Genomic DNA, 24,819 nt, shown 5'->3' with positions numbered 1-24,819 from the left:
GTTTGGGGAGTGTTTTTTGGATGGGCCATCATGCGTGACACTGCAGTGCCACTCCTAGATGGGCCAGGTGTTTGTGTCGGCCACTTGGGTCACTGAGCTTAGTCATCCAGCGACCTCGGTGCAAATTTTAGGACTAAAAATAATATTGTGAGGTGTGAGGTGTTAAGAATAGACTGAAAATGAGTGGAAATTATGGTTATTGAGGTTAATAATACTTTGGGATCAAAATGACTCCCAAATTCTATGATTTAAGCTGTTTTTTAGGGTTTTTTGAAAAAAACACCCGAATCCAAAACACACCCGAATCCGACAACAAAAAATTCGGTGAGGTTTAGCCAAAACGCGTTCGAACCCAAAACACGGCCGCGGAACCGAACCCAAAACCAAAACACAAAACCCGAAAAATTTCCGGTGCACATCTCTAGTGGCCATGCCATGTCACTGTGCAGGAGCCAGCACCGCTCACACACTAGTCCCCGGTGCAGCCCCCAACCCCCGGGACACCCGGAGCAACAAAATGTAGATTCAGGCCACCAGGCCACGCCCCTACCTATGAAACCATGCCTCCGTTTTACCATTGCGCTGCTTATCTGCGCGCACTGCATTACAATCTCCCTCGCCACCTCTCTGGGTGTCACCAGTGATAGTGACACCTCTGCCATGCTTGTAGCAGCTGGTCCTAAGATCTACGCCTCAAGCCCTGAGTGTTTGCCCTTGTGACTTGTTGATCATCATAGCAAAGCAGATGCTTACAGAAAACTGCAGGGGCTTAGATTGAAAATAAAAAAAATTGATGGGTATAAGGTAGAGAGGAGCGGGTTCGGTTCTCCGAGAACCGAATTCCCCACGAACTCCACGTGGTTTACACTGGTACGAGGCAGGCTCGGTTGTTCCCGCCTGACTCGGAAAACCTGAACAAGGGAAAATGTCATCATCCCGCTGTCGGATTCTCGCGAGATTCGGATTCCATATAAAGAGCTGCGCGTTGCCGCCATTTTTACTCGTGCATTGAAGAGAGAGCGGAGAGGACGTGGCTATGTTCTCTCAGTGGAAATCTCAATATCAGTGCTCAGTATCAGTGGATACTTATTGCTGCTCAGTAATACTAGTAGTGTGTCTCTCCTGCTCAGTGTCAGTTCTCAGTAGTATCCTCATCAGTGCTCAGTATCACTGCTCATTGTCTTGTGCTGCATTGTTGTGCTCAGCATACTACAGTACATTACTAATAGTCCAGTGCTGCATCTTGCTGCTCAGTGTCAGTTCTAGTATCCTCATCAGTGCTCACTATCACTGCTCATTGCATTGTGGTGTTCTGTATACTACAGTAACATAGTAATATAGTAACATATAGTAACATAGTTTTTGAGGTTGAATAGAGGCAAATTGCCCATCGTGTTCAACCTGTTTTAAGTTGTGATGATTCTACATACTTGCTGAATAATGTTTTATGACTAGTTAGCTACTACAACTCATGTTACCCCCGGATTAACCATGTTGATATTTTAAGTATTATAACCTTGGATAGCTTTTTCATTCAGAAATGTATCCATTCCTTTTTTAAATCCAATTACAGAGTCCGCCATTACCACCTTCCCTGGCAGGGAATTCCACATCCTGATTGCCCTAACAGTGAAGATCATAGTATCTCTCCTGGCAGGTAAGTAGGAGTTGGGCCAGAGCTGTGGAGGATTGCTGCTCGGGCACCCCCTGTCAAGTGAAGGAGATCCAACTGAGGCAGCACAAGGGAACTCTCGAAAGAAGAACAAGGCTAGAGGAAGATCTGAGACAAAGAAATCTGACTTTTACCAGAGCTGACCAGAGGAAAGCACAAACACAGTCCCCCACTACCACAAATAATGCAGTCGAGTTTCCCACATTTGGGGAAATCACAGGGGTCAGCATACCCAGAATGCAATGAATGAACCTCACCCTGGGAGAACAATCTTCATGACCATGGTATCGCCTATGCAAAATAAGTATGATTTGGGATAGGGCTGGGGAGGGCCGCTGCTCAGGCACATCTCTGTCAAGTAAAGGAGATTCAACTGAGGCAGCACAAGGGAACTCTCATCTGGAGACAACAACTGCAGGGAGTACACATATTTTCAGATGAACATGGGAGGGCAGAAGGCTGCCTAATACTGAAGCACCCCCAAACAACAAACCAAATGCAACAACTAGTACAAGCATTCCTGGGGGAAGTTCTGCAGAAGATGGATTTGCATACGGTGATGTCATCCAAGCAGTGGGCCAAAGTTGGCTGGAACCCTCATCTGCATATGAAAAGAGAAAAGGGGTATGCAGGGCATGGCGGCCTTTTGCGGCGCTTGGATGACCCTTAGTTCGCATTAAACACCCCCACCCTCCTTCGGTGTGGGGCTCATGTTGACAATGCCCCAGCCCCTGAAGCATTCAAGCTGATTTCTTACAGCAGCTTGGCACTGTAACAGCTCCAGAGCTGCTCTGTAAGGCAAGTAAAAGGGTGTGTAGTTTGCATTGTGCATTGGAAGGCACAAAGTAAGCAGACAGGAGGAGAAGTCAGGATAGTGCACAAGGGTATAAAAGGGAGGGGCTCAAGAAAAAAGAAGTGGAAACAGACAGCAAACTAGGCTGGAGAGAGACCTGAGACAAAGAGATCTGAATTATACGAGAGCCGACCAGGGGAAACACAAATTATGCAGTCAAGTTTCCCACATTTGGGGAAATCGCAGGGGCAGCACACCCAGAGTGCAATGGGTGAGCCTTGCCCTGGGAGAAGCACCTTCATGATCATAGTATCTCACCTGGCAGGTAAGTAGGAGTTGGGCTTGAGCTGGGGAGGGTCGCTGCTCGGGCACCCCCCTGTCAAGTGAAGGAGATCCAACTGAGGCAGCACAAGGGAACTCTCGAAAGAAGAACAAGGCTAGAGGAAGATCTGAAACAAAGAAATCTGACTTTTACCAGAGCTGACCAGAGGAAAACACAAACACAGTCCCCCACTACCACAAATAATGCAGTCGAGTTACCCACATTTGGGGAAATCACAGGGGTCAGCATACCCAGAATGCAATGAATGAACCTCACCCTGGGAGAATAATCTTCATGACCATGGTATCTCCTATGCAAAATAAGTATGATTTGGGATAGGGCTGGGGAGGGCCGCTGCTCAGGCACATCTCTGTCAAGTAAAGGAGATTCAACTGAGGCAGCACAAGGGAACTCCAGCATCCTCTACAGACTAAGAGAAAAGGATTTACCGGTAGGTATTAAAATCCTATTTTCTCATACGACCTAGAGGATGCTGGGGTCACATTAAGAACCATGGGGTTATACCAAAGCTCTTGAACGGGTGGAAGAATGCGTACGACTCTGCAGCACCGAATGACCCAACTTGAGGTTATCATCGGCAAGGATGCAGTGGCGTTAATGTTTCCTGGTGTCAACCTGTATTATTTCAGTAGATATTGAAATGAGGATGCATCTTGCTGCCTTTCCAATGAAGCAAGTTTAATTTAGTAATAGGTGAAAAACCATCCCTACAAAGATGTTAATCAGATACTTGGCTTTGTGGACACTTTTCAGAGAACAAATTTGTTATCATAAAAATAAAGCCAGAAAATGAAGAGCTGTTTAATCACTCAATTGGATTTTTTTGCCAGCATATTTCTTTTTCTCTGCAAACCACTGCTAAATTGTGCTTCCTAGCTGTTTTTATAAAATCACTGAATCAAATCTAACTCTGATTACATCAGAGAAGGCCAGGCACCCTACACCATAACAGGGGTTTTTGAAATTTTGACTTGTCTACTTAAAGATCACCAAAATCTGATAACAAGGTCAATTACATCCCTGGGTGGGATTGAACCACCAACCCTTTGGTTAATAACCAATCACACTAACCAATTGCGCCACAGAGACACTTTGCAAAAGTCCATACTGACAAAGGCTAATAAGCATTCATCTAGAACGTTTCCTAGAAAAACTTTAAAAAGTCAATAATCTGGAGAGTTTTTGTAAGATGTTTCTTCCATCAACCAACGAAGAAACACATTGTTACTTTCCCATGATGAGTGAGTGCTTCAAGATCTCTTGCACTTACATGTGCAGCAGAGTACTGTAATGAAAGCATGCTGGGTTCATAACCCAGAGGTAGGCAGATTGAAACTATCCTCTGCTATATGCATTTTTTTTTTGTTAATTAAAGTAATCCAAAACTGGGATTGATATTTTTTCTCTTTTATTTTTACTTAAAGTACAATAACTTTTACCATTTTAATATGTTTTAATAGTATATTGACAGTATTGTTTTCTTTCAAAAATCCACTTAATTTTCTTTACCCGATTATTAAAATGGTAATTGACAAAAACAAACTACATTGTCACCAGAAGAGCAATACAAAATGTACAAGTGATATATTAAAATCATCTTTCCAGCTTGAATTTCAATGATGCATTGGGGCAACGATTTTGTGAGAAACATCTTCACCCTTAAATAAAGATTTTCTTAATTCCTTACCTGTGTGCTAATTAGATATCACCTTGTTTTCACATTAAACAGACTTCCACATGAGAAAGCAGCAAGGATGCAGTGGCGTTAATGTTTCCTGGTGTCAACCTGTATTATTTCAGTAGATATTGAAATGAGGATGCATCTTGCTGCCTTTCCAATGAAGCAAGTTTAATTTAGTAATAGGTGAAAAACCATCCCTACAAAGATGTTAATCCGATACTTGGCTTTGTGGACACTTTTCAGAGAACAAATTTGTTAGCATAAAAATAAAGCCAGAAAATGAAGAGCTGTTTAATCACTCAATTGGATTTTTCTGCCAGCATATTTCATTTTCTCTGCAACCCACTGCTAAATTGTGCTTCCTAGCTGTTTTTTGATAAAATCACTTAATCAAATCTAACTCTGATTACATCAGAGTAGGCCAGGTACCCTACACCATAAGAGGGGGTTTGAAATTTTGACTTGTCTACTTAAAGATCACCAAAATCTGATGACAAGGTCAATAACATCCCTGGGTGGGATTGAACCACCAACCCTTTGGTTAATAACCAAACACACTAACCGATTGCACCACAGAGACACTTTGCAAAAGTACATACTGACAAAGGCTAATAAGCATTCATCTAGAACGTTTCCTAGAAAAACTTTAAATAGTCAATAATCTGGAGAGTTTTTGTAAGATGTTTCTTCCATCAACCAATGAAGAAACACATTGGTACTTTCCCATGATGAGTGAGTGCTTCAGGATCTCTTGCAATTACATGTGCAGCAGAGTACTGTAATGGAAGCTCGCTGGGTCCATAACCCAGAGGTAGGCAGATTGAAACTATCCTCTGCTGTATGCATTTTTTTTTGTTAATTAAAGTAAACCAAAACTGGGATTGATATTTTTGCTCTTTTATTTTTACTTAAAGTAACAATAAGTTTTACCATTTTAATTTGTTTTAATAGTATATTGACAGTATTGTTTTCTTTCAAAAATCCACTTAATTTTCTTTACCCGATTATTAAAATGGTAATTGACAAAAACAAACTACATTGTCACCAGAAGAGCAATACAAAATGTACAAGTGATATATTAAAATCATCTTTCCAGCTTGGATTTCAATGATGCATTGGGGCAACGATTTTGTGAGAAACATCTTCACCCTTAAATAAAGATTTTCTTAATTCCTTACCTGTGTGCTAATTAGATATCACCTTGTTTTCACATTAAACAGACTTCCACATGAGAAAACAGCAAAGATGCAGTGGCGTTAATGTTTCATGGTGTCAACCTGTATTATTTCCGTAGATATTGAAATGAGGATGCATCTTGCTGCCTTTCCAATGAAGCAAGTTTAATTTAGTAATAGGTGAAAAACCATCCCTACAAAGATGTTAATCAGATACTTGGCTTTGTGGACACTTTTCAGAGAACAAATTTGTTATCATAAAAATAAAGCCAGAAAATGAAGAGCTGTTTAATCACTCAATTGTATTTTTCTGCCAGCTTTTTTCTTTTTCTCTGCAACCCACTGCTAAATTGTGCTTCCTAGCTGTTTTTTTATAAAATCACTTAATCAAATCTAACTCTGATTACATCAGAGAAGGCCAGGTACCCTACACCATAAGAGGGGGTTTGCAATTTTGACTTGTCTACTTAAATATCACCGAAATCTGATCACAAGGTCAATTACGTCCCTGGGTGGGATTGAACCACCAACCTTTTGATTAATAGCTGAACACACTAACCGATTGCGCCACAGAGACACTTTGCAAAAAGAATATACTGACAAAGACTAATAAGCATTCATCTAGAACGTTTCCTAGAAAAACTTTAAAAAGTCAATAATCTGGAGAGTTTTTGTAAGATGTTTCTTCCAGCAACCAATGAAGAAACACATTGGTACTTTCGCATGATGAGTGAGTGCTTCAGGATCTCTTGCACTTACATGTGCAGCAGAGTACTGCAATGGAAGCATGCTGGGCCCATAACCCAGAGGTAGGCAGATTGAAACTATCCTTTGCTATATGCATTTTTTTTTTGTTCATTAAAGTAATCCAAAACTGGGATTGATATTTTAGCTTTTATTTTTACTTAAAGTACAATAACTTTTACCATTTTAATTTGTTTTAATAGTATATTGACAGTATTGTTTTCTTTCAAAAATCCACTTAATTTTCTTTACCCTATTATTAAAATGGTAATTGACAAAAACAAACTACATTGTCACCAGAAGAGCAATACAAAATGTACAAGTGATATATTAAAATCATCTTTCCAGCTTGAATTTCAATGATGCATTGGGGCAATGATTTTGTGAGAAACATCTTTACCCTTAAATAAAGATTTTCTTAATTCCTTACCTGTGTGCTAATTAGATATCACCTTGTTTTCACATTAAACAGACTTCCACATGAGAAAGCAGCAAGGATGCAGTGGCGTTAATGTTTCCTGGTGTCAACCTGTATTATTTCAGTAGATATTGAAATGAGGATGCATCTTGCTGCCTTTCCAATGAAGCAAGTTTAATTTAGTAATAGGTGAAAAACCATCCCTACAAATATGTTAATCAGATACTTGGCTTTGTGGACACTTTTCAGAGAACAAATTAGTTAGCATAAAAATAAAGCCAGAAAATGAAGAGCTGTTTAATCACTCAATTGGATTTTTCTGCCAGCATATTTCTTTTTCTCTGCAACCCACTGCTAAATTGTGCTTCCTAGCTGTTTTTATAAAATCACTGAATCAAATCTAACTCTGATTACATCAGAGAAGGCCAGGTACCCTACACCATAACAGGGGTTTTCGAAATTTTGACTTGTCTACTTAAAGATCAACAAAATCTGATAACAAGGTCAATTATGTCCCTGGGTGGGATTGAACCACCAACCTTTTGGTTAATAGCTGTACACACTAACTGATTGCGCCACAGCGACACTTTGCAAAAGTACATACTGACAAAGGCTAATAAGCATTCATCTAGAACGTTTCCTATAAAAACTTTAAATAGTCAATAATCTGGAGAGTTTTTGTAAGATGTTTCTTCCATCAACCAATGAAGAAACACATTGGTACTTTCCCATGATGAGTGAGTGCTTCAGGATCTCTTGCACTTACATGTGCAGCAGAGTACTGTTATGAAAGCATGCTGGGTCCATAACCCAGAGGTAGGCAGATTGAAACTATCCTCTGCTATATGCATTTTTTTTTTGTTAATTAAAGTAATCCAAAACTGGGATTGATATTTTTGCTCTTTTATTTTTACTTAAAGTACAATAACTTTTACCATTTTAATTTGTTTTAATAGTATATTGACAGTATTGTTTTCTTTCAAAAATCCAATTAATTTTCTTTACCCGATTATTAAAATGGTAATTGACAAAAACAAACTACATTGTCACCAGAAGAGCAATACAAAATGTACAAGTGATATATTAAAATCATCTTTCCAGCTTGGATTTCAATGATGCATTGGGGCAACGATTTTGTGAGAAACATCTTCACCCTTAAATAAAGATTTTCTTAATTCCTTACCTGTGTGCTAATTAGATATCACTTTGTTTTCACATTAAACAGACTTCCACATGAGAAAACAGCAAAGATGCAGTGGCGTTAATGTTTCCTGGTGTCAACCTGTATTATTTCCGTAGATATTGAAATGAGGATGCATCTTGCTGCCTTTCCAATGAAGCAAGTTTAATTTAGTAATAGGTGAAAAACCATCCCTACAAAGATGTTAATCAGATACTTGGCTTTGTGGACACTTTTCAGAGAACAAATTTGTTATCATAAAAATAAAGCCAGAAAATGAAGAGCTGTTTAATCACTCAATTGGATTTTTCTGCCAGCATTTTTCTTTTTCTCTGCAACCCACTGCTAAATTGTGCTTCCTAGCTGTTTTTTTTATAAAATCACTTAATCAAATCTAACTCTGATTACATCAGAGAAGGCCAGGTACCCTACACCATAAGAGGGGTTTTGCAATTTTGACTTGTCTACTTAAATATTACCAAAATCTGATCACAATGTCAATTACGCCCCTGGGTGGGATTGAACCACCAACCTTCTGATTAATAGCTGAACACACTAACCGATTGCGCCACAGAGACACTTTGCAAAAAGTACATACTGACAAAGACTAATAAGCATTCATCTAGAACGTTTCCTAGAAAAACTTTAAAAAGTCAATAATCTGGAGAGTTTTTGTAAAATGTTTCTTCCAGCAACCAATGAAGAAACACATTGGTACTTTCGCATGATGAGTGAGTGCTTCAGGATCTCTTGCACTTACATGTGCAGCAGAGTACTGCACTGGAAGCATGCTGGGCCCATAACCCAGAGGTAGGCAGATTGAAACTATCCTTTGCTATATGCATTTTTTTTTTGTTCATTAAAGTAATCCAAAACTGGGATTGATATTTTAGCTTTTATTTTTACTTAAAGTACAATAACTTTTACCATTTTAATTTGTTTTAATAGTATATTGACAGTATTGTTTTCTTTCAAAAATCCAATTAATTTTCTTTACCCGATTTTTAAAATGGTAATTGACAAAAACAAACTACATTGTCACCAGAAGAGCAATACAAAATGTACAAGTGATATATTAAAATCATCTTTCCAGCTTGAATTTCAATGATGCATTGGGGCAACGATTTTGTGAGAAACATCTTCACCCTTAAATAAAGATTTTCTTAATTCCTTACCTGTGTGCTAATTAGATATCACCTTGTTTTCACATTAAACAGACTTCCACATGAGAAAACAGCAAAGATGCAGTGGCGTTAATGTTTCCTGGTGTCAACCTGTATTATTTCCGTAGATATTGAAATGAGGATGCATCTTGCTGCCTTTCCAATGAAGCAAGTTTAATTTAGTAATAGGTGAAAAACCATCCCTACAAAAATGTTAATCAGATACTTGGCTTTGTGGACACTTTTCAGAGAACAAATTTGTTATCATAAAAATAAAGCCAGAAAATGAAGAGCTGTTTAATCACTCAATTGGATTTTTCTGCCAGCATTTTTCTTTTTCTCTGCAACCCACTGCTAAATTGTGCTTCCTAGCTGTTTTTTTATAAAATCACTTAATCAAATCTAACTCTGATTACATCAGAGAAGGCCAGGTACCCTACACCATAAGAGGGGGTTTGCAATTTTGACTTGTCTACTTAAATATCACCAAAATCTGATCACAAGGTCAATTATGTCCCTGGGTGGGATTGAACCACCAACTTTTTGATTAATAGCTGAACACACTAACCAATTGCGCCACAGAGACACTTTGCAAAAAGTACATACTGACAAAGACTAATAAGCATTCATCTAGAACGTTTCCTAAAAAAACTTTAAAAAGTCAATAATCTGGAGAGTTTTTGTAAGATGTTTCTTCCAGCAACCAACGAAGAAACACATTGGTACTTTCGCATGATGAGTGAGTGCTTCAGGATCTCTTGCACTTACATGTGCAGCAGAGTACTGCAATGGAAGCATGCTGGGCCCATAACCCAGAGGTAGGCAGATTGAAACTATCCTTTGCTATATGCATTTTTTTTTGTTCATTAAAGTAATCCAAAACTGGGATTGATATTTTAGCTTTTATTTTTACTTAAAGTACAACAACTTTTACCATTTTAATTTGTTTTAATAGTATATTGACAGTATTGTTTTCTTTCAAAAATCCAATTAATTTTCTTTACCCGATTATTAAAATGGTAATTGACAAAAACAAACTACATTGTCACCAGAAGAGCAATACAAAATGTACAAGTGATATATTAAAATCATCTTTCCAGCTTGAATTTCAATGATGCATTGGGGCAACGATTTTGTGAGAAACATCTTCACCCTTAAATAAAGATTTTCTTAATTCTTTACCTGTGTGCTAATTAGATATCACCTTGTTTTCACATTAAACAGACTTCCACATGAGAAAACAGCAAAGATGCAGTGGTGTTAATGTTTCCTGGTGTCAACCTGTATTATTTCTGTAGATATTGAAATGAGGATGCATCTTGCTGCCTTTTTAATGAAGCAAGTTTAATTTAGTAATAGGTGAAAAACCATCCCTACAAAGATGTTAATCAGATACTTGGCTTTGTGGACACTTTTCAGAGAACAAATTTGTTATCATAAAAATAAAGCCAGAAAATGAAGAGCTGTTTAATCACTCAATTGGATTTTTCTGCCAGCATTTTTCTTTTTCTCTGCAACCCACTGCTAAATTGTGCTTCCTAGCTGTTTTTTTTATAAAATCACTTAATCAAATCTAACTCTGATTACATCAGAGAAGGCCAGGTACCCTACACCATAAGAGAGGGTTTGCAATTTTGACTTGTCTACTTAAATATCACCAAAATCTGATCACAAGGTCAATTACGTCCCTGGGTGGGATTGAACCACCAACCTTTTGATTAATAGCTGAACACACTAACAGATTGCGCCACAGAGACACTTTGCAAAAAGTCCATACTGACAAAGACTAATAAGCATTCATCTAGAACGTTTCCTAGAAAAACTTTAAAAAGTCAATAATCTGGAGAGTTTTTGTAAGATGTTTCTTCCAGCAACCAATGAAGAAACACATTGGTACTTTCGCATGATGAGTGAGTGCTTCAGGATCTCTTGCACTTAAATGTGCAGCAGAGTACTGCAATGGAAGCATGCTGGGCCCATAACCCAGAGGTAGGCAGATTGAAACTATCCTTTGCTATATGCATTTTTTTTTGTTCATTAAAGTAATCCAAAACTGGGATTGATATTTTAGCTTTTATTTTTACTTAAAGTACAATAACTTTTACCATTTTAATTTGTTTTAATAGTATATTGACAATATTGTTTTCTTTCAAAAATCCACTTAATTTTCTTTACCCTATTATTAAAATGGTAATTAACAAAAACAAACTACATTGTCACCAGAAGAGCAATACAAAATGTACAAGTGATACATTAAAATCATCTTTCCAGCTTGAATTTCAATGATGCATTGGGGCAACGATTATGTGAGAAACATCTTCACCCTTAAATAAAGATTTTCTTAATTCCTTACCTGTGTGCTAATTAGATATCACCTTGTTTTCACATTAAACAGACTTCCACATGAGAAAGCAGCAAGGATGCAGTGGCGTTAATGTTTCCTGGTGTCAACCTGTATTATTTCAGTAGATATTGAAATGAGGATGCATCTTGCTGCCTTTCCAATGAAGCAAGTTTAATTTAGTAATAGATGAAAAACCATCCCTACAAATATGTTAATCAGATACTTGGCTTTGTGGACACTTTTCAGAGAACAAATTAGTTAGCATAAAAATAAAGCCAGAAAATGAAGAGCTGTTTAATCACTCAATTGGATTTTTCTGCCAGCATATTTCTTTTTCTCTGCAACCCACTGCTAAATTGTGCTTCCTAGCTGTTTTTATAAAATCACTGAATCAAATCTAACTACATCAGAGAAGGCCAGGTACCCTACACCATAACAGGGGGTTTGAAATTTTGACTTGTCTACTTAAAGATCACCAAAATCTGATAACAAGGTCAATTAAGTCCCTGGGTGGGATTGAACCACCAACCTTTTGGTTAATAGCCTTACACACTAACTGATTGCGCCACAGCGACACTTTGCAAAAGTACATACTGACAAAGGCTAATAAGCATTCATCTAGAACGATTCCTAGAAACATTTTAAAAAGTCAATAATGTGGAGAGTTTTTGTAAGATGTTTCTTCCATCAACCAATGAAGAAACACATTGGTACTTTCCCATGATGAGTGAGTGCTTCAGGATCTTTTGCACTTACATGTGCAGCAGAGTACTGTAATGGAAGCATGCTGGGTCCATAACCCAGAGGTAGGCAGATTGAAACTATCCTCTGCTATATGCATTTTTTTTTTGTTAATTAACGTAATCCAAAACTGGGATTGATATTTTTGCTCTTTTATTTTTACTTAAAGTACAATAACTTTTACCATTTTAATTTGTTTTAATAGTATATTGACAGTATTGTTTTCTTTCAAAAATCCAATTAATTTTCTTTACCCGATTATTAAAATGGTAATTGACAAAAACAAACTACATTGTCACCAGAAGAGCAATACAAAATGTACAAGTGATATATTAAAATCATCTTTCCAGCTTGAATTTCAATGATGCATTGGGGCAACGATTTTGTGAGAAACATCTTCACCCTTAAATAAAGATTTTCTTAATTCCTTACCTGTGTGCTAATTAGATATCACCTTGTTTTCACATTAAACAGACTTCCACATGAGAAAACAGTAAAGATGCAGTGGCGTTAATGTTTCCTGGTGTCAACCTGTATTATTTCCGTAGATATTGAAATGAGGATGCATCTTGCTGCCTTTCCAATGAAGCAAGTTTAATTTAGTAATAGGTGAAAAACCATCCCTACAAAGATGTTAATCAGATATTTGGCTTTGTGGACACTTTTCAGAGAACAAATTTGTTATCATAAAAATAAAGCCAGAAAATGAAGAGCTGTTTAATCACTCAATTGGATTTTTCTGCCAGCATTATTCTTTTTCTCTGCAACCCACTGCTAAATTGTGCTTCCTAGCTGTTTTTTTATAAAATCACTTAATCAAATCTAACTCTGATTACATCAGAGAAGGCCATGGAGAACAAAAATGTTGAGGTTCCAAAAATAGGGAAAGATCAAGATCCACTTCCACCTCGTGCTGAAGCTGCTGCCACTAGTCATGCCCTGCACGCCCCTTTTCTCTTTTCATATGCAGACGAGGGTTGAAGCCAACTTTGACCCACTGCTTGGATGACATCACCGTATGCAAATCCATCTGCTGCAGGCCTTCCCCCAGGAATGCTTGCACTAGTTGTTGCATTTGGTTTGTTGTTTGGGGGTGCTTCAGTATTAGGCAGCCTTCTGCCCTCCCATGTTCATCTGAAAATATGTGTTCTCCCTGCAGTTGTTGTCCCCAGATGAGAGTTCCCTTGTGCTGCCTCAGTTGAATCTCCTTTACTTGACAGAGATGTGCATGAGCAGCGGCCCTCCCCAGCCCTATCCCAAATCATACTTATTTTGCATAGGAGATACCATGGTCATGAAGATTACTCTCCCAGGGTGAGGTTCATTCATTGCATTCTGGGTATGCTGACCCCTGTGATTTCCCCAAATGTGGGAAACGCGACTGCTTTATTTGTTGGTAGTGGGGGGACTGTGTTTGTGCTTTCTTCTGGTCAGCTCTGGTAAAAGTCAGATTTCTTTGTCTCAGATCTTCCTCTAGCCTTGTTCTTCTTTCGAGAGTTCCTTTGTGCTGCCTCAGTTGGATCTCCTTCACTTGACAGGGGGGTGCCCGAGCAGCGACCCTCCCCAGTTCTTGCCCAACTCCTACTTACCTGCCAGGTGAGATACTATGATCATGAAGGTGCTTCTCCCAGGGCAAGGCTCACCCATTGCACTCTGGGTGTGCTGCCCCTGCGATTTCCCCAAATGTGGGAAACTTGACTGCATAATTTGTGTTTCCCCTGGTCGGCTCTCGTATAATTCAGATCTCTTTGTCTCAGGTCTCTCTCACAAAAAAAATTCGGTGAGGTTTAGCCAAAATGCGTTCGAACACAAAACACGGCCGCGGAACCGAACCCAAAACCAAAACACAAAACCCGAAAAATTTCCGGTGCACATCTCTAGTGGCCATGCCATGTCACTGTGCAGGAGCCAGCACCGCTCACACACTAGTCCCCGGTGCAGCCCCCAACCCCCGGGACACCCGGAGCAACAAAATGTAGATTCAGGCCACCAGGCCACGCCCCTACCTATGAAACCATGCCTCCTTTTTACCATTGCGCTGCTTATCTGCGCGCACTGCATTACAATCTCCCTCGCCACCTCTCTGGGTGTCACCAGTGATAGTGACACCTCTGCCATGCTTGTAGCAGCTGGTCCTAAGATCTACACCTCAAGCCCTGAGTGTTTGCCCTTGTGACTTGTTGATCATCATAGCAAAGCAGATGCTTACAGAAAACTGCAGGGGCTTAGATTGAAAATAAAAAAAATTGATGGGTATAAGGTAGAGAGGAGCGGGTTCGGTTCTCCGAGAACCGAATTCCCCACGAACCCCACGAACTCCTCCTCCGAGGCAGGCTCGGTTGTTCCCGCCTGCCTCGGAAAACCTGAACAAGGGAAAATGTCATCATCCCGCTGTCGGATTCTCGCGAGATTCGGATTTCATATAAAGAGTGCAAGCATTCCTGGGGGAAGGCCTGCAGCAGATGGATTTGCATATGGTGATGTCATCCAAGCAGTGGGTCAAAGTTGGCTTCAGAAACAAACAGGAATGCTTGCACTAGTTGTTGCATTTGGTTTGTTGTTTGGGGGTGCTTCAGTATTAGGCAGCCTTCTGCCCTCCCATGTTCATCTGAAAATATGTGTTCTCCCTGCAGTTGTTGTCCCCAGATGAGAGTTCCCTTGTGCTGCCTCAGTTGAATCTCCTTTACTTGACAGAGATGTGCCTGAGCAGCGGCCCTCCCCAGCCCTATCCCAAATCATACTTATTTTGCATATGAGATACCATGGTCATGAAGATTATTCTCCCAGGGTGAGGTTCATTCATTGCATTCTGGGTATGCTGACCCCTGTGATTTCCCCAAATGTGGGTAACTCGACTGCATTATTTGTGGTAGTGGGGGACTGTGTTTGTGTTTTCCTCTGGTCAGCTCTGGTAAAAGTCAGATTTCTTTGTTTCAGATCTTCCTCTAGCCTTGTTCTTCTTTCGAGAGTTCCCTTGTGCTGCCTCAGTTGGATCTCCTTCACTTGACAGGGGGGTGCCCGAGCAGCGACCCTCCCCAGCTCAAGCCCAACTCCTACTTACCTGCCAGGTGAGATACTATGATCATGAAGGTGCTTCTTCCAGGGCAAGGCTCACCCATTGCACTCTGGGTGTGCTGCCCCTGCGATTTCCCCAAATGTGGGAAACTTGACTGCATAATTTGTGTTTCCCCTGGTCGGCTCTCGTATAATTCAGATCTCTTTGTCTCAGGTCTCTCTCCAGCCTAGTTTGCTGTCTGTTTCCACTTCTTTTTTCTTGAGCCCCTCCCTTTTATACCCTTGTGCACTATCCTGACTTCTCCTCCTGTCTGCTTACTTTGTGCCTTCCAATGCACAATGCAAACTACACACCCTTTTACTTGCCTTACAGAGCAGCTCTGGAGCTGTTACAGTGCCAAGCTGCTGTAAGAAATCAGCTTGAATGCTTCAGGGGCTGGGGCATTGTCAACATGAGCCCCACACCGAAGGAGGGTGGGGGTGTTTAATGCGAACTAAGGGTCATCCAAGCGCCGCAAAAGGCCGCCATGCCCTGCATACCCCTTTTCTCTTTTCATATGCAGATGAGGGATCCAGCCAACTTTGGCCCACTGCTTGGATGACATCACCGTATGCAAATCCGTCTTCTGCAGAACTTCCCCCAGGAATGCTTGTACTAGTTGTTGCATTTGGTTTGTTGTTTGGGGGTGCTTCAGTATTAGGCAGCCTTCTGCCCTCCCATGTTCATCTGAAAATATGTGTTCTCCCTGCAGTTGTTGTCCCCAGATGAGAGTTCCCTTGTGCTGCCTCAGTTGAATCTCCTTTACTTGACAGAGATGTGCCTGAGCAGCGGCCCTCCCCAGCCCTATCCCAAATCATACTTATTTTGCATAGGCGATACCATGGTCATGAAGATTGTTCTCCCAGGGTGAGGTTCATTCATTGCATTCTGGGTATGCTGACCCCTGTGATTTCCCCAAATGTGGGAAACTCGACTGCATTATTTGTGGTAGTGGGGGACTGTGTTTGTGCTTTCCTCTGGTCAGCTCTGGTAAAAGTCAGATTTCTTTGTCTCAGATCTTCCTCTAGCCTTGTTCTTCTTTCGAGAGTTCCCTTGTGCTGCCTCAGTTGGATCTCCTTCATTTGACAGGGGGTGCCCGAGCAGCAATCCTCCACAGCTCTGGCCCAACTCCTACTTACCTGCCAGGTGAGATACTATGATCTTCACTGTTAGGGCAATCAGGATGTGGAATTCCCTGCCAGGGAAGGTGGTAATGGCGGACTCTGTAATTGGATTTAAAAAAGGAATGGATACATTTCTGAATGAAAAAGCTATCCAAGGTTATAATACTTAAAATATCAACATGGTTAATCCGGGGGTAACATGAGTTGTAGTAGCTAACTAGTCATAAAACATTATTCAGCAAGTATGTAGAATCATCACAACTTAAAACAGGTTGAACACGATGGGCAATTTGCCTCTATTCAACCTCAAAAACTATGTTACTATATGTTACTATATTACTATGTTACTGTAGTATACAGAACACCACAATGCAATGAGCAGTGATAGTGAGCACTGATGAGGATACTAGAACTGACACTGAGCAGCAAGATGCAGCACTGGACTATTAGTAATGTACTGTAGTATGCTGAGCACAACAATGCAGCACAAGACAATGAGCAGTGATACTGAGCACTGATGAGGATACTACTGAGAACTGACACTGAGCAGGAGAGACACACTACTAGTATTACTGAGCAGCAATAAGTATCCACTAATACTGAGCACTGATATTGAGATTTCCACTGAGAGAACATAGCCACGTCCTCTCCGCTCTCTCTTCAATGCACGAGTAAAAATGGCGGCAACGCGCAGCTCTTTATATGGAATCCGAATCTCGCGAGAATCCGACAGCGGGATGATGACATTTTCCCTTGTTCAGGTTTTCCGAGTCAGGCGGGAACAACCGAGCCTGCCTCGGAGGAGGAGTTCGTGGGGTTCGTGGGGAATTCGGTTCTCGGAGAACCGAACCCGCTCCTCTCTACCTTATACCCATCAATTTTTTTTATTTTCAATCTAAGCCCCTGCAGTTTTCTGTAAGCATCTGCTTTGCTATGATGATCAACAAGTCACAAGGGCAAACACTCAGGGCTTGAGGTGTAGATCTTAGGACCAGCTGCTACAAGCATGGCAGAGGTGTCACTATCACTGGTGACACCCAGAGAGGTGGCGAGGGAGATTGTAATGCAGTGCGCGCAGATAAGCAGCGCAATGGTAAAAAGGAGGCATGGTTTCATAGGTAGGGGCGTGGCCTGGTGGCCTGAATCTACATTTTGTTGCTCCGGGTGTCCCGGGGGTTGGGGGCTGCACCGGGGACTAGTGTGTGAGCGGTGCTGGCTCCTGCACAGTGACATGGCATGGCCACTAGAGATGTGCACCGGAAATTTTTCGGGTTTTGTGTTTTGGTTTTGGGTTCGGTTCCGCGGCCGTGTTTTGGGTTCGAACGCGTTTTGGCTAAACCTCACCGAATTTTTTTTGTCGGATTCGGGTGTGTTTTGGATTCGGGTGTTTTTTTCAAAAAACCCTAAAAAACAGCTTAAATCATAGAATTTGGGAGTCATTTTGATCCCAAAGTATTATTAACCTCAATAACCATAATTTCCACTAATTTTCAGTCTATTCTTAACACCTCACACCTCACAATATTATTTTTAGTCCTAAAATTTGCACCGAGGTCGCTGGATGACTAAGCTCAGTGACCCAAGTGGCCGACACAAACACCTGGCCCATCTAGGAGTGGCACTGCAGTGTCACGCATGATGGCCCTTCCAAAAAACACTCCCCAAACAGCACATGACGCAAAGAAAAAAAGAGGCGCAATGAGGTAGCTGTGTGACTAAGCTCAGCGACCCAAGTGGCCGACACAAACACCTGGCCCATCTAGGAGTGGCACTGCAGTGTCACGCAGGATGGCCCTTCCAGAAACACTCCCCAAACAGCACATGACGCAAAGAAAAAAAGAGGCGCAATGAGGTAGCTGTGTGACTAAGCTCAGCGACCCAAGTGGCCGACACAAACACCTGGCCCATCTAGGAGTGGCACTGCAGTGTCACGCAGGATGGCCCTTCCAAAAAACACTCCCCAAACAGCACATGACGCAAAGAAAAAAAGTGGCGCAATGAGGTAGCTGTGTGACTAAGCTCAGCGACCCAAGTGGACGACACAAACACCTGGCCCATCTAGGAGTGTCACTGCAGTGTCACGCAGGATGGCCCTTCCAAAAAACACTCCCCAAACAGCACATGACGCAAAGAAAAAAAGAGGCGCAATGAGGTAGCTGTGTGACTAAGCTCAGCGACCCAAGTGGCCGACACAAACACCTGGCCCATCTAGGAGTGGCACTGCAGTGTCACGCAGGATGGCCCTTCCAAAAAACACTCACCAAACAGCACATGACGCAAAGAAAAATAAAAGAAAAAAGAGGTGCAAGGTGGAATTGCCTTGGGCCCTCCCACCCACCCTTATGTTGTATAAACAGGACATGCACACTTTAACCAACCCATCATTTCAGTGACAGGGTCTGCCACACGACTGTGACTGAAATGACGGGTTGGTTTGGACCCCCACCAAAAAAGAAGCAATAAATCTCTCCTTGCACAAACTGGCTCTATAGAGGCAAGATGTCCACCTCATCATCATCCTCCGATTCATCACCGTGTACATCCCCCTCCTCACAGATTATCAATTCGTCCCCACTGGAATCCACCATCTCAGCTCCCTGTATACTTTGTGGAGGCAATTGCTGCTGGTCAATGTCTCCACGGAGCAATTGATTATAATTCATTTTAATGAACATCATCTTCTCCACATTTTCTGGAAGTAACCTCGTACGCCGATTGCTGACAAGGTGAGCGGCGGCACTAAACACTCTTTCGGAGTACACACTTGTGGGAGGGCAACTTAGGTAGAATAAAGCCAGTTTGTGCAAGGGCCTCCAAATTGCCTCTTTTTCCTGCCAGTATACGTACGGACTGTCTGACGTGCCTACTTGGATGCGGTCACTCATATAATCCTCCACCATTCTTTCAATGGTGAGAGAATCATATGCAGTGACAGTAGACGACATGTCCGTAATCGTTGGCAGGTCCTTCAGTCCGGACCAGATGTCAGCATCAGCAGTCGCTCCAGACTGCCCTGCATCACCGCCAGCGGGTGGGCTCGGAATTCTGAGCCTTTTCCTCGCACCCCCAATTGCGGGAGACTGTGAAGGAGGAGCTGTTGACCGATCAAGTTCCGCTTGACTTGATAATTTTCTCACCAGCAGGTCTTTGAACCCCTGCAGACTTGTGTCTGCCGGAAAGAGAGATACAACGTAGGTTTTAAATCTAGGATCGAGCACGGTGGCCAAAATGTAGTGCTCTGATTTCAACAGATTGACCACCCGTGAATCCTGGTTAAGCGAATGAAGGGCTCCATCCACAAGTCCCACATGCCTAGCGGAATCGCTCTGTCTTAGCTCCTCCTTCAATGTCTCCAGCTTCTTCTGCAAAAGCCTGATGACGGGAATGACCTGACTCAGGCTGGCAGTGTCTGAACTGACTTCACGTGTGGCAAGTTCAAAGGTTGCAGAACCTTGCACAACGTTGAAATCATTCTCCACTGCGCTTGAGACAGGTGCATTCCACCTCCTATATCGTGGTCAGATGTATAGGCTTGAATGGCCTTTTGCTGCTCCTCCATCCTCTGAAGCATATAGAGGGTTGAATTCCACCTCGTTTCCACTTCTTGCTTCAGATGATGGCAGGGCAGGTTCAGGCGTTTTTGGTGTTGCTCCAGTCTTCTGTACGTGGTGCCTGTACGCCGAAAGTGTCCCGCAATTCTTGTGGCCACCGACAGCATCTCTTGCACGCCCCTGTCGTTTTTTAAATAATTCTGCACCACCAAATTCAAGGTATGTGCAAAACATGGGACGTGCTGGAATTTGCCCAGATATAATGCACGCACAATATTGCTGGCGTTGTCCGATGCCACAAATCCACAGGAGAGTCCAATTGGGGTAAGCCATTCTGTGATGATCTTCCTCAGTTGCCGTAAGAGGTTTTCATCTGTGTGCGTATTCTGGAAAGCGGTGATACAAAGCGTAGCCTGCCTAGGAAAGAGTTGGCGTTTGCGAGATGCTGCTACTGGTGCCGCCGCTGCTGTTCTTGCGGCGGGAGTCAATACATCTACCCAGTGGGCTGTCACAGTCATATAGTCCTGAGTCTGCCCTGCTCCACTTGTCCACATGTCCGTGGTTAAGTGGACATTGGGTACAACTGCATTTTTTAGGACACTGGTGAGTCTTTTTCTGAGGTCTGTGTACATTTTCGGTATCGCCTGCCTAGAGAAATGGAACCTAGATAGTATTTGGTACCGGGGACACAGTACCTCAATCAAGTCTATAGTTGGCTCTGAAGTAATGATGGATACCGGAACCACGTTTCTCACTGCCCAGGATGCCAAGGCCTCAGTTATCCGCTTTGCAGCAGGATGACTGCTGTGATATTTCATCTTCCTCGCAAAGGACTGTTGGACAGTCAATTGCTTGGTGGAAGTAGTAAAAGTGGTCTTACGACTTCCCCTCTGGGATGACCATCGACTCCCAGCAGCAACAACAGCAGCGCCAGCAGCAGTAGGCGTTACACTCAAGGATGCATTGGAGGAATCCCAGGCAGGAGAGAACTCGTCAGAATTGCCAGTGACATGGCCTGCAGGACTATTGGCATTCCTGGGGAAGGAGGAAATTGACACTGAGGGAGTTGGTGGGGTGGTTTGCGTGAGCTTGGTTACAAGAGGAAGGGATTTACTGGTCAGTGGACTGCTTCCGCTGTCGCCCAAAGTTTTTGAACTTGTCACTGACTTATGATGAATGCGCTGCAGGTGACGTATAAGGGAGGATGTTCCGAGGTGGTTAACGTCCTTACCCCTACTTATTACAGCTTGACAAAGGCAACACACGGCTTGACACCTGTTGTCCGCATTTCTGTTGAAATACTTCCACACCGAAGAGCTGATTTTTTTGGTATTTTCACCAGGCATGTCAATGGCCATATTCCTCCCACGGACAACAGGTGTCTCGCCGGGTGCCTGACTTAAACAAACCACCTCACCATCAGAATCCTCCTTGTCAATTTCCTCCCCAGCGCCAGCAACACCCATATTCTCCTCATCCTGGTGTACTTCAACACTGACATCTTCAATCTGACTATCAGGAACTGGACTGCGGGTGCTCCTTCCAGCACTTGCAGGGGGTGTGCAAATGGTGGAAGGTGCATGCTCTTCACGTCCAGTGTTGGGAAGGTCAGGCATCGCAACCGACACAATTGGACTCTCCTTGTGGATTTGTGATTTTGAAGAACGCACAGTTCTTTGCTGTGCTTTTGCCAGCTTAAGTCTTTTCATTTTTCTAGCGAGAGGCTGAGTGCTTCCATCCTCATGTGAAGCTGAACCACTAGCCATGAAGATAGGCCAGGGCCTCAGCCGTTCCTTGCCACTCCGTGTGGTAAATGGCATATTGGCAAGTTTACGCTTCTCCTCCGACGATTTTTATTTAGATTTTTGAGTCATTTTTTTACTGATCTTTTGTGTTTTGGATTTTACATGCTCTGTACTATGACATTGGGCATCGGCCTTGGCAGACGACGTTGATGGAATTTCATCGTCTCGGCCATGACTAGTGGCAGCAGCTTCAGCACGAGGTGGAAGTGGATCTTGATCTTTCCCTATTTTTGGAACCTCAACATTTTTGTTCTCCATATTTTAATAGGCACAACTAAAAGGCACCTCAGGTAAACAATGGAGATGGATGGATACTAGTATACTTATGGATGACGAGTGACTGACGACACAGAGGTAGCTACAGCCGTGGACTACCGTACTGCGTCTGCTAGTATAGAGATGATAATTAATGATATAAAAAAAAATATATATATAACTACTGTAGGTATATATAATATAATGACGGACCTGGTGGACACTGTCAGCAGACTGCTAAACTACTAGTATGAAGAAGATAGAAAAAAACTTCCACCACAGGTAGGTAGGTATACAATTATGGACGAGCACTGACGACACAGAGATAGCCACAGCCGTGGCCTACCGTACTGCGTCTGCTAGTATAGAGATGATAATTAATGATATAAAAAAAAATATATATAACTACTGTAGGTATATATAATATAATGACGGACCTGGTGGACACTGTCAGCAGACTGCTAAACTACTAGTATGAAGAAGATAGAAAAAAAAAACCACCACAGTTAGGTATACAATTATGGACGAGTGACGACACAGAGGTAGGTACAGCCGTGGACTACCGTACTGCGTCTGCTAGTATAGATAATATACTAAATATATTACTACTGTAGGTATATAATATAATGACGGACCTGGTGGACACTGTCAGCAGACTCCTAAACTACTAGTATGAAGAAGATAGAAAAAAAAACCCCACCACAGGTAGGTATACAATTATGGACGAGCACTGACGACACAGAGGTAGGTACAGCCGTGGACTACCGTACTGCATCTGCTAGTATAGATAATATAATAAATATATTACTACTGTAGGTATATAATATAATGACGGACCTGTGGACACTGTCAGCAGACTGCTAAACTACTAGTATGAAGAAGATAAAAAAAAAAACCCACCACAGGTAGGTAGGTATACAATTATGGACGAGCACTGACGACACAGAGATAGCCACAGCCGTGGACTACCGTACTGCGTCTGCTAGTATAGATAATATAATAAATATATTACTACTGTAGGTATATAATATAATGATGGACCTGGTGGACACTGTCAGTAGACTCCTAAACTACTAGTATGAAGAAGATAGAAAAAAAAAAACCACCACAGGTAGGTAGGTATACAATTATGGACGAGCACTGACGACACAGAGATAGCCACAGCCGTGGACTACCGTACTGCGTCTGCTAATATAGAGATGATAAAGATGAAAAAAAATATATAACACTACTGCAGGTAAATATTTATATAATATATGTATGACGGACCTGCTGGACACTGTCAGCAGAATGCATTTATAGAATAAAAAAAAAACACCACAGGAGTGTTTAACTTTTTCAGGCAGACAATATACTGGTGGTCACACTGGCAGCAAAAGTGTGCACTGTACTCCTGCTATAACTGCTCCCCAGTCTCCCCCACAATTAAGCTGTGTGAGCAGTGAGCACTCAGCACAGTCAGATATACATAGATAATATATAATGCAGCACACTGAGGCTGAGCACAGATATGGTATGTGTATCGTTTTTTTTCAGGCAGAGAACGGATTATAAATAATAAAACTGGTGGTCACTATCAGCAAAACTCTGCACTACTGAGTACTCCTGACAAGTTCAACTGCTCCCCAAATTAGTAGTAAATCAAATGTCACTCGTCTCTATCTTCTAATCTAAACGGAGAGGACGCCAGCCACGTCCTCTCCCTATCAATCTCAATGCACGTGTGAAAATGGCGGCGACGCGCGGCTCCTTATATAGAATCCAAGTCTCGTGAGAATCCTACAGCGGGATGATGACGTTCGGGCGCGCTCGGGTTAACCGAGCAAGGCGAGAGGATCCGAGTCTGCTCGGACCCGAGCAAAAAAGGGTGAAGTTCGGGCGGGTTCGGATTCCGAGGAACCGAACCCGCTCATCTCTTATGGCCACCCAGCATGACGCCTCCCTTCTTGACCATGCTGTAATTGCAGTCGCACTGCAGTTCAGCGTGATCATAAAAAATGGTGTAGCCTCCTGCTGGTGCAGACTGTATGTGCGCGCAGGAAGCCGCCACCATTTTTGTGATCACAGCGGCTGAATGTGATGTCATACAGCTGCTGTGACCACGCCCCCTGTGTCTCCTCCATTGCAGACCCCATTTTGAAGCCTTGCCCCCGCACCGCTCCATCCCTGACTTGGAAATGGAGTGTTGCTGACCCCCCTCTCCCCCCCTGCCCCGATTGACAGGCAGAGGCGATCGCATTCTCTGCGGGGTGCCGCAGAAAATGCAGGCACATGCGTATGCTCTTAGCAATTTTTGCAGTTGGATCACTTATTGTGATTGCAATCCAACCTGAATCAGGCCCTATTACCTATCACAATGCGCTGCGGGCAGTACAAAATTGGTTTAATATAGGAGAAAAACCCCCAGACCTGTGCTCCTTAACTGTACCTGGTGGCTAGTGGAGCGGCTGCCCAGTAATCAGTGTCCACGCCAGTGCGCACACGGTCCACCCCCTACGGCCACGCTCCTCTTCATCAGCGGCCTCGTGATCCGGAAGGGCGGTGTGTGTGTGACTGACCTTAGGAAGAAACCGGAGCCTCCGCTGCAGTGACCCAGCAACCAGGGCACGGGAGTATACAGCGCCGCTGGGAGTGATGAAGCTGCAGTAAAGATGTCTATTAGACCTAGCCTGCTGCAGCCCTTGTAGATTCTCATAAAACAAGTTCTTCTTTTCTTGTCAAAATGAATAGCTAAGAATTGGCTTCCTGAGGCAGGCCCCTGTTAAGTGGCCTGCT

At 42.5% G+C, this 24,819-nt stretch overlaps 8 non-coding genes across 8 annotated transcripts; 5 read left to right on the top strand and 3 right to left on the bottom strand.

The window, feature by feature from the left end:
* Positions 1–1,816: 1,816 nt before the first annotated feature.
* LOC135033692 (U1 spliceosomal RNA) lies at positions 1,817–1,980 on the bottom strand. Its single transcript, XR_010229032.1, has one exon. It is a non-coding gene; the product is annotated as a U1 spliceosomal RNA (small nuclear RNA).
* Positions 1,981–2,635: 655 nt separating this feature from the next.
* Positions 2,636–2,798, bottom strand: LOC135033765 (U1 spliceosomal RNA). Its single transcript, XR_010229103.1, has one exon. It is a non-coding gene; the product is annotated as a U1 spliceosomal RNA (small nuclear RNA).
* A 152-nt stretch (positions 2,799–2,950) lies between these two features.
* Positions 2,951–3,114, bottom strand: LOC135033718 (U1 spliceosomal RNA). Its single transcript, XR_010229058.1, has one exon. It is a non-coding gene; the product is annotated as a U1 spliceosomal RNA (small nuclear RNA).
* Positions 3,115–13,517: 10,403 nt separating this feature from the next.
* Positions 13,518–13,683, top strand: LOC135033760 (U1 spliceosomal RNA). The gene has a single exon (XR_010229097.1). It is a non-coding gene; the product is annotated as a U1 spliceosomal RNA (small nuclear RNA).
* Positions 13,684–13,835: 152 nt separating this feature from the next.
* LOC135033764 (U1 spliceosomal RNA) lies at positions 13,836–13,998 on the top strand. Its single transcript, XR_010229102.1, has one exon. It is a non-coding gene; the product is annotated as a U1 spliceosomal RNA (small nuclear RNA).
* A 993-nt stretch (positions 13,999–14,991) lies between these two features.
* On the top strand, positions 14,992–15,155 carry LOC135033736 (U1 spliceosomal RNA). The gene has a single exon (XR_010229075.1). It is a non-coding gene; the product is annotated as a U1 spliceosomal RNA (small nuclear RNA).
* Positions 15,156–15,307: 152 nt separating this feature from the next.
* LOC135033794 (U1 spliceosomal RNA) lies at positions 15,308–15,470 on the top strand. The gene has a single exon (XR_010229128.1). It is a non-coding gene; the product is annotated as a U1 spliceosomal RNA (small nuclear RNA).
* A 655-nt stretch (positions 15,471–16,125) lies between these two features.
* LOC135033691 (U1 spliceosomal RNA) lies at positions 16,126–16,289 on the top strand. Its single transcript, XR_010229031.1, has one exon. It is a non-coding gene; the product is annotated as a U1 spliceosomal RNA (small nuclear RNA).
* The last annotated feature ends 8,530 nt before the right edge of the window (positions 16,290–24,819 follow it).

The sequence above is a fragment of the Pseudophryne corroboree genome, unplaced genomic scaffold, assembly GCF_028390025.1.
Source record: "Pseudophryne corroboree isolate aPseCor3 unplaced genomic scaffold, aPseCor3.hap2 scaffold_576, whole genome shotgun sequence".
NCBI classification, from domain to species: Eukaryota; Metazoa; Chordata; class Amphibia; order Anura; family Myobatrachidae; genus Pseudophryne; species Pseudophryne corroboree.
This window is presented reverse-complemented; position numbering and strand designations above follow the sequence as displayed.